Below are 8429 nucleotides of genomic sequence, written 5' to 3' on the forward strand. Positions count from 1 at the left end.
GTTAAAAGCTTGGAAGACCTTGGTTTGAATATTGGTTGCCAAGCAACTGCTCCCTAACCCCCACCTTGCTCCGTCCTACGTGGACGTCTTCATGTGGGGACATAAATGAGGGAGATGCTCGAGGTGACGGCGCTGGACAGATCCAGTCCAGCCAAATGGCAGAAGGTCAGGACTTGATTTCCAGCCCCATCTGTGATTAAAAGCTGCCTTTTTCTTCCTAACGCGGTGACCTTAACCCTCAGAGCGCTGCGCTTCGGGGTCATTTGACCTTGAACCCAATTACAAGATAAGATTACTAGAGAGTGACCCACACGGCGCTCCTCGCCCAGTTAATAGGACAGGCTCTCGAGAGTCAGCAAGGATCTGCCTCTGGGTTAATTCGCTGGGATGACAAAGGTCGAGAAGAGTGGCTATAAAGAACAAGAATGGAGTTCGATTTTTCATGCAAAATGAGACTCAGCAATACAATATTGCGGTGGGGGGGGGGGGGGAGTAGGGGCTGCATGTTCTGATGAGATGGTTTCATCGCCAGGTGCTCAGTTAAAATATGCTAGAACCCGTCAGCGCGCAGAAGCACTCTGGAGATAACATTATACGTTCCCACATGCATTCATGTTCACATGATGGGCAAAACTGTTAAAATTCACAATTCTTAATTAAAGCATGTTGAAAAAATGCTCAGTAATTACTGTGTGTGTTTTTATATTCAGCACTAAGCTGGAAGGTCAACTGGGTCGTTAGCAGCATATCAGTGCCTGCATATGAACTGTTTTGGTGTTTTGAGAGTGGATCTGATCTGAATCAGATCACTTGTGTTTGGATTCAGTAATGATTCAGATTAACGAACAATCCTGGAGGCGAAAGAAATGTCATCCCAACAGTCTGGTCAGCTTTGTTTGTGGTCAGAAGCTGAAATAGCTCAGCCTTCTCCTGTAATGGCGAACAAAGGAGCTCCTGATTAAATTTCCAGCCCTAACGGTCTCACGCTGGTCAAGAAGAAGAAGAAAGCTTCGGTATGTCCTCACCAGCATTCCGGTCATAAAACAAAAACAAAAAAATGCTTTTGTTTAAGTTTAAATGATGTGAATAAATCCAAAAGAATCCATCGATAATAATAGCAATAACAACAAAAAATGTTTGCCTTCAAGTCTGCTGAAAAGAAACATATAAAGAGAATGAATCTAAGCCGTAGGGGAAGAACTCTGAATGCTGAAGCCACAGTCTCATTATTGTTTGCTATATCAATGCATCAGTAGGTTTTATCTTTATAGCAATGTTTCACTTGGGGGGAAAAAATGCAGAATCCATGAAAGCCTTTATTTGCCATCTGACTGATCAACAACCTGGTTTAAAGTGGAGGCAGACCAGCAGCTGAGGGAGAGAAGCTGTGGAGGAGGAAGGACCTGCACAGAAAGAAAAGGAGAGAGAGAATGTGTGTGTGTGTGCGTGTGTTTGGGGGTGGGGGATTAGAGAATAGAAGGAATGAGACTGTTCTAACCGTGGCCTGATGACCGGCAGTTGAACCTCTCTCTGAACTGAAGATGAACCTTAAAGTTGAGGATCCTCCTCCGTGGATTTCCCCTGGACCTACAAATAACTGTCCATACACACCTAACGAATCCACACATACACGTCACATTATTGATCCTCTTAGCATGTATGTTAACCTTGTCCTTCAGGCTAAAGGCTTTAGCCTGTGTATTTTATTAAGCAGCCACACGCTAATGCACAGGGAGCTCTGTAAACACACAGGAAAGTAACACCCAGCTGCTACAGGTGTGATGTGTACGCACAACACACTGCGCGATGCACAAGAAAAGGTGTTTGCAGAGCATAACCAGCCTTTCAGGCACGTTGGAGATGGCGTTCTAACCTCCCCCACTGTGGCACGAGTGGGAGAACAAGGTACCGTGGGGTCACAGACCGGTCACAACAGCACATAATAATCTTGATCCTGCTCTATTCTCATCTGACAGACACACTGAGCAGACGGCTCATCGTCACCATGGGAACAATGAGAAGCTGCAGTTTTTTTTCCTGATGCGGTTGATCCATAATTCCAGATTTTACTCACCGTTCTGTGCATTTTGTTAATTCTCGCATTTAAATGTAAACGTCGGCCCAAACGAAGGTCCAGTCCCCCAGGAAACCAGTCAAATATGGTTCCACTACACAGCTTTTCAGTGTTTAGCACAAATATGTTTATATTTCTATGTTGGTGATGATTTGTTCTCTTATTAATCTGGTGTTCCTCTGTAAGGTCACATGGGGTGTCATCCAGAGATCATGAGGGCAGTGTGCATGTGTGTGTTTGCATGGGTGTGTGTGTGTGTGTGGGTGAGAGACAGAGAGAGAGGGAGAGAGACCAGGACCACATGTTGGTGCTGAGCCTTGAGGCTCCTGCCAGAACAAGGCCAGTTACTTGTGCTACCACACACAGCAGCAGAAAAGGTCACCATGAAGTCCCCGGAGGAGCGCCAGTTATGGACCGACAGTGTGTCGCCAGTCCATAATACAGTAGAGACTATGAAATATACTGTATGTATTATGGAAGATTGAAGGCTTGTAGGAATCCAGATGATAACCAAGGTCTCATATTTGGAAAAACATTCAAAACGTGTTCAAAATCGACATTAATAGAAAAAAGTTGAAATGCTGATTTAAATCATTGTCAAAGGTGAGATCAGACATGTTGTTATTAAATGTGTGGAGGCCACACTGACGAATAAAGCCTTTCAAAATCATAAAATAGTTCATTTTCCATCTTTCACCACCACAGTCATGAGCCATACAAAAGGTTCATTATTAATTAACTGAAAAAAGTCACTCAGCATCAAACATTTTCTTATCTGCCATTTACACCACATTCACTTCAGGGTCATCGGCGTTCTATACATTGTGTCATATAAGTGCAATTAGCTGTGAATGAGCAGCAACTGTAATTAATGATTAAGCTCTTTGCTCTGAAGCACAAATGTCCATATTTTTCCCTCTGACCCATCGTCCCTTAAAGAAAAACCCTCTTATGTCTCTTGTGATGCAGCCTAATAACCATGTGATTGGACCCAAACAGACCCAGATGCTAACAAACAAACCAAAACGGGCCGTTTTTCCTGTATTTTACCCCATTTATTGTCCTTTAAATACACCCAAACCAACCAGTTGGCTCAGTGGAAACACAGCATGACAAATGTACAGCAAAGGTCATCTCCATCTAATGAGCTGCAGCTGCTTAAAGCTTTTAAAAACACTGATGTTCTTCCACATCTGCAACCAATATGGACGTTTGTTGTTTTACTCACAAATGAAAATGAAAAATACTTTTTTCTAAAAAATACACAAAGTGTGATGGTGAGGCATAAATCAAACCAGCTGTATCGCATCTAATCAGAGGAGAATTAAACAAGCTGCCATGTGGGGGGTTTTATTTTTAATCTCTTTTCCATTTTTTCACCAACTCTCCCACCAGTAATGTAAAAACACAAGTAGCAGGACCAGCACCTGAGACCTCTAGGCCTCATCTATGTGCACAGGAAGACGTTTGCTGGCTTTTGTGTGACCCTATTTCTTGGATTCAGGTATCCTCATCTTCTTCCCACATCAGCCTTAAACATCAACCTGGGGTTTGGACGATACCATGAGGTCCATACTGGTGCAGTTGGTGATCCAGTGATTCCAAGAGCAACAGTTTCAAGCGTCCACAAGCAAGATCAGGTGTAGACCAGGTGAGTCTGGGGCCTCAGCCCCAATTCTGAGGCTACTGCATTTAAATGACACACATAAAACCTGTTAAGAATCTAAACACAAGAAATCTTTTCCAGGAACAGACCAGACATTAATGCTGCATGGAAACAAGACAGGAAGAGGATGTGGGTGCAAACGAAGGGGGAGACAGAGAGACACAGGCAGGGAAGGGAGGGGAAGTGGACAAGGTGGGGCAGAATGGGGGAGTAGAGAACACACCCAGGCTTCTGAACATGAGAGGTGACACCACCCTAATCACATGGTTTACAGAATATCTGACAGTCAGACCTCAGAGCTGTGGTGCCGGAGTCTCCCAAAGACCTGTGGCCCCCCCTTTATCACACCTGCTTTGCTGGGGTGTGTCGGGGCTCAGTGAAGGATGCCACCAGACTGAGTAGACTCATCAGAGAAGCTGGGTCAGCTCTCAGAGGGTCTCCCTGGAGGAGGAGGTGCAGCAGAGGATGCAGGCCCTCATGGACAACACATCCTCATTTCCATTATTTCACAACATTTCCAGGTTGCACATTTACCCCACACAGCAAGTAAACTTCAGTTTGCTGCACCTTTTTAGAGATTTTCTTAATCACATTTACTGTTTATTGTGTTTGAGCAGATATGGGTGTCTACTGTATATGCACAGATTTTTATACTTTGTGTGCTGTGACAAGTTAATTTCCCTCTGGGATTAAAGAAGTCATCTGTCTGTATATTCTAGCATATAATCCAAGTGCATAGTTACTATTGCTGTAGTTCAAGAAGGAAGGAATGAGAAGAGACATGTTGGAGCTCAGACTAGCACTAGCACAGCTAAGGTCAACAACAGAGCGTCGCATTGATTCCGCTTGCATAGTAAGGTCATAAACTATCATGAGACCTTTGCCCGGGCAGTTTCCAGCCATAATCGGTGGAAAACTCGTCTGCTTTTCACAGTTCAATGATCACTCATCTTGCAGCAATTACACCACCCTGTTTGCACCCTCACAGCTCAATGCCACATACAACCGATCTAATGTGAGGTCATTTCCACGGCTTGAGCAGAGAGACCTTTTTAAAACACGGTGCTTTATTAAGTTATTCAAATGTAACGAATGAACAGTTGATACCTTAAATGCCTCCTAATATAAATGCTGACAATGGAATATTGATGAAATGAGTAGCAGACCTATTGGTTTGGAACAAAACACCAAATTTACATGTTTAAATTTAAATGTGAGGACAAACGGATTTTCACTTTCCATAAATGGATTGTTTAAATTTGACATACATGCTCCTTTATGTGCTGCTGTGCGTTGTTGGATGTGTAAAACTGCGAGTCTGTAATTATGATGACCTCTTTTATCCCACAGCGTGCTGCAGATGAGCCCCGGGGCAGTGAGACGATGACTTTGTAGGTCAAAGCCTGCATTTTCTGCAAATAGCGGAAGAGTCGGAATAGCGTGCGCTCAAACATGCACACACCCACACACACACACAGTGGAAGCAGAAGGTTCTAAAAATAAACCATCTAAAATATTTAACTTACTGACCCAGAAAAACAGCCTGGGTGCGACAGCATATGTTTGCATGAATAGAGAACATCATGATGCTGGAGCATGATATCATTAGGCCTGCTTGTAACTGCTATTAAAGGGGAACTACAGAGGGGCCTCGGCCTGCTGGTGATTAACTAATCAGTCCCTAATCGCATCTATATTTAATCCTCTGACACCTCCTCCCCCTCCCACCTCCACTCAGACCCAAGCTGTTGAAGATCAGTTTTATTTTTCCCAATATTTCCTTGATGCACTTGTTTGTTGGTTGCCCCTGTGTGTGTGTGTGTGTGTGTGTGTGTGTTTGTTACTCTCTGCGTGTTTCCCCACTCGTTGCATCCTCTCTTGGCGTCTGATTGTCTCCACCTTTTATTTTTGAGTCCTCTTCCCCTCCCCTCAGTGCCAGGTCATCTGGTGCCTTTATTGCTTGTGTATTTGAGCCTTTTCTCCCACCTTTGGTCTTTTTCTTTGTGAAACTGTGGAAAATTCATTCAAACAGGCTGTGAGGCGACAGTGCAAACCCTCGCGCCTCTGTGCTTCCCCCAATGGTCAAAATTAGAAATCTAATGGATTAAAATGCACGTGTAGAAGACATTTATCGAAAATCGAGGGAAAACGAAAACACTTTGGCTCTCGATACTGAAAATACATTTGAATCCGTTCTCTGATGTTGAGCAGCCTTAATGTCCAAACTCCAGATACGTCCTTGGTTTGTCATGGTCCATGTAGAGGACACGAGGACTCGTGTCCTGTTTACTGCTCAACAGCCGTGTCCACATTCAGCAACAATATTGCCCTTTAACCCCCACCCGGCTGAGTGCTATTACAATTTTAGAGCGACACCAAATGTCCAGGCTGGTGCACAACACTATTAATATTAATGTTCTGTGACTGAGGCGGCTTTGGGAGACCTTTCTCCCACATCAATATTGATGGCGCTGCCATGCATTAAAGTCAGGGGCCCTCTTTAAGGATTTATGGTAGGAATGGCTGGCGAGCAGATTGGGAGAAGGGGGCCAATGGCATTTTTGGTCAACAGATCAGTGATGGAGGAGCGGGATGGTTCCCACCTGGGCTTGATGAAATGGGATGGTGTGTATGTTGGGGGGTGGGGTGCTGCTCAGGGACACATCCAATTTGCCTGCAATGCATTGGCAATGACAAAAAAAAGTTTCATTTCAGGGGATGTGGGAATGTTAAATGAAGGCCTGTTGATTCTGAAAGCGGAGATTTTCTCTTTTACTAAGGGTGCAGTGGTGTGTGTGTGTGTAAACACTGATTCTACTCATCACACCACGAGCTTACGGATGCATCATATATATCAAATGCTAAAATGGTGTTTTGGTAGCAGCAGGTCTGGCGCTCGCCGTTGGGAGATAAAAGAGAAATGGATTACTGGAAATCAGCAACACTCACAATGTGCTTGTTTTCAGATCAGATAAACGCTTCACATGTGGTCGTGGTGAGGGGCCCCCTTTGGGGAGGCGTGACGTTAGCTCAGTTTAATCTGACATCCCACCATTAATCTGTCGTTTCCTCCCTAGAGATGACATCGCCCTGACCCTCTGCACTTATATTCACATATGCCAGCAAAATAAAATCGGATATTCATATTTGACAAAATCCCTCACCCCTGTCTCATAAACAGCATGTGTAATGTAAATCTTGGAAATATATTGAATATATGCTGCATTACTGTATATGTGCAGATATATTACTGTTGCATATGTTTGGGAATGTATAATTTCCATGTGTGAATATAATTATGTGCATATTGATGCATCCTGGCCACACACGAGCAGAGTCGTAATGGTCGAATTACATGAACGAATATGTAAAATCTGTGGGAATGCCTGTAAATATTTAATGCAAAGTGATTTTCCAAAAAGATGTGGTGATTGCTGCAGCTGCTTTTTTTACCTCAGAGCGACGTACATACTGCATTAATGCTTGATGCTCGGCTTCATTGTTTGCTGTAGAAGGCAGGTTTGCAAAATTGATGCGTCGCAGTAATTCAGCTCCTCCCATTCAAAGGAGTTCGATTTACACACCCACACACACACACACACGGTTGGCTACATGTTCTATATTCATGTGGCAAAGGGAAGAAAAATTGTGCACCTTCAGAATGGAGATTGGGGGGGTCATGGTGTTTGGCCAGGAGTGACAGCTCTGAAATGAAGGCATAAGTCAAACAGCTACTCTCAGAGCACGCACGCACACACACACACACACTTGGGAACTTTGTGTCCCTTTTCACCCACCCTCCCCCCCTCCTCAACCCTGACTGCCCACTAACACCCACTCCCACGTAAATGTGACTGTACGTGTCTGTAGTTTAGCGGTGACACTCAGAGCCAACAGCTATAACATGTACACACCGACTGACACGCATTTAACCTAAAGGTCAATAACCATCTCTCTCTCTCTCGCAAGCACACACACACAGTCACACAACTGTCACACACCTAGTGGGCCAGTATCAACGTCCAGCGTAGGGAGAGGGAGACCCAGAATCATTTAGAAACCATTAATTGATTGTTTATTGCATCCGTTGACACTGGTGTTTAATGCTCAATAACAGTAGTTTAATAACTTCATCATTAGAATTTCCCGAAAGGCTAAATATGTATCGTGTCACCTGACAAGAGGGTAAGACTGATTCAATTCCAGAAGCATCACGGCTAAAACGCTTCAGTGATGAAACAATAATCGCCACGGCGATCTGTTCTGCAGACATAATTAATGAGGTAAGACAAATTTGTCTTACTTCCAGTCTAGTGAAACTAGTTCTGGCTAACCGAGTTCGTCACCCAGACAGTTAGCTGAATTACTGGATGTCAGAGGGGTGATGGTGACGGAAGCCCCAGACCACAGCGAAGAGCTCATGTTAAAGAATTTTTATGGTAAATTAAAAAAAGAGAAGTGCAATTGCGTCACAACCAAAGCAGTCATGAAGGTCAAGAGAGAACAGAACCATCAATAACAATGATTAATTCTGATGTTATAGGCACTTTATTCCAAAAGGCTGCAAAACAGTAAATTAACCTCCTAAAAGTCAAAGCAGTAAGATGAAAGAGGTTTAAAGAAAGTTAACTGATGTGCACGTGTGTGTTTGTGTGTGTGTGCATGATCATACAAGCAGAAAGCAGAAAC

The sequence above is a fragment of the Takifugu flavidus genome, chromosome 10 (genome assembly GCF_003711565.1).
Source record: "Takifugu flavidus isolate HTHZ2018 chromosome 10, ASM371156v2, whole genome shotgun sequence".
Lineage (NCBI taxonomy): Eukaryota > Metazoa > Chordata > Actinopteri > Tetraodontiformes > Tetraodontidae > Takifugu > Takifugu flavidus.